Source organism: Bos indicus, chromosome 16 (genome assembly GCF_029378745.1).
Source record: "Bos indicus isolate NIAB-ARS_2022 breed Sahiwal x Tharparkar chromosome 16, NIAB-ARS_B.indTharparkar_mat_pri_1.0, whole genome shotgun sequence".
Classification (NCBI taxonomy): domain Eukaryota; kingdom Metazoa; phylum Chordata; class Mammalia; order Artiodactyla; family Bovidae; genus Bos; species Bos indicus.
In genome coordinates, this window is record NC_091775.1 from 19,452,952 (window position 1) to 19,454,796 (window position 1,845).

Consider the following 1,845-nt stretch of genomic DNA (forward strand, 5'->3'; position numbering starts at 1 on the left):
TCAACTCCCAGAGTTCATTCAAACTCACGTCCATCGAGTCAGTGATGCCATCCAGCCATCTCATCCTCTGTCATCCCCTTCTCCTCCTGCCCCCAATCCCTCCCAGCATCAGAGTCTTTTCCAATGAGTCAACTCTTCACATGAGGTGGCCAAAGTACTGGAGTTTCAGCTTTAGCCTCATTCCTTCCAAAGAAATCCCAGGGCTGATCTCCTTCAGAATGGACTGGTTGGATCTCCTTGCAGTCCAAGGGACTCTCAAGAGTCTTCTCCAACACCACAGTTCAAAAGCACCAATTCTTCCGAAAGTATGTCAAAGTAAAGGACTTTGAGAAAGTTAATTTTAGATAGATTAGGCAATGTCTAGTATGGTTTCCTACGTTTCCAGCTAAAACAACTAGATAGGTATCAATGCCATTCACTGAGGCAGGAAATAAAAGGAGGATATTCTAATGTGAATGAAAAAAGAAGAGTTCTATTAGACATATGTTTCAGATTCATTAAAAAAAAAAAAAAGTATAAATACAGGTTTCCAAAAGACAGAGAAATACACAAGTCTAAAGATCTGAGCTGGAGATTGAGGTCAGAGGCCATGATATGATTAGAACTATTCACAGAAATTCCAGTCTTTTCACGTAGCATTTATTCCACTCTCCCATTGTTGTAAAGCAAGGCCATGATAAGAAAATGTGATAAGCATTGTTGTATGTCATGTCTGCAAAGTTGTTCTTAGAGACTGTGCAATTTCCCAGTTCATTTGATCAACCATAATGAGTGCTGGATCCCAGCCAACCAGTTTGTTTAACCTTTATTGAGTTAAGACATAGAGATATTGGAAGCTAGACTATTACAGAAAAGACTAGTCTCTCATTACTAAAGAAAATTTCAACTCATGAAAGCAGATGAGATATCTGAGAAGTGTTTAAGAAGAAAAGCATTGTAAGAACAGAGACTGCGGATGGAACACCATCACTTGAAGGTCCAATCAATGAATATCTTCAAATGTTGCAAAGTAGAAGCATTTGAAAGAAAACTTTAAGTAAAAGCAGTGTCACTGAAGCAAAAAAAAGGGAATTTTCAAGGGAGAAATAGAAATTAAACATGAGCTATTAAAATAAGAACTGGAATCAGTAGTGACTTCAGTGAGAAAAGTTTCATTGGGATTGCTTGAAGCTACAGGGCAATCAGGATTAAACAGGAAATAACACTATTTTTAGGAAACTTTTCTGTAAAAAGTAAGATGCTGTTTTCTCTGCAAGGAGGAAAATTTAAATAATTAAAATGGTTTAAATTTATCATCAGAATTTCTTTTATTTCACCTTTTAATTGTATCAATAGACATGAATATTGTATGTAAAATATACAGTGCCTTAAATGCTGGGAGAAAATGTACACAATTAAAATGAAGATCAAGTGCTCCCTTCAGCAGCAAATGTACTAAAACTGAAATGGTACAGAGATGATTAGTATAGCCCCTGTGCAAGGATAACACGCAAATTCATGACATGTTCCATATTTTCCTGAAAATGGCTATACTATTCAAAGCAATTTACACATTCAAAGAAATCCCTATCAAATTACCAATGGCATTTCTCACAGAATTAGAACTTTTTTTACAACTGGTACAGAAACACAGATGACCAAGAATAGCCAGAGCAATCTTGAGAAAGAAAAAAGGCTGGAGGAATCAGGCTCCCTGGTTCCGACTATATTACAAAGCTACAGTAATCAAAACTATATGGTACTGGCCCAAAACTAGAAAGATATATCAATGGAACAGGATAGGAAATCCAAAAACAAACCCATGCACTTATGGTCACCTAACCATAACAATGGAGTCAAAGACAA

General features: G+C 36.5%; 1 non-coding gene across 1 annotated transcript; it reads left to right on the top strand.

Moving 5' to 3' along the window:
- Nucleotides 1-1,410: 1,410 nt before the first annotated feature.
- On the top strand, nucleotides 1,411-1,517 carry LOC139176594 (U6 spliceosomal RNA). Its single transcript, XR_011561050.1, has one exon. It is a non-coding gene; the product is annotated as a U6 spliceosomal RNA (small nuclear RNA).
- Nucleotides 1,518-1,845: the final 328 nt, after the last annotated feature.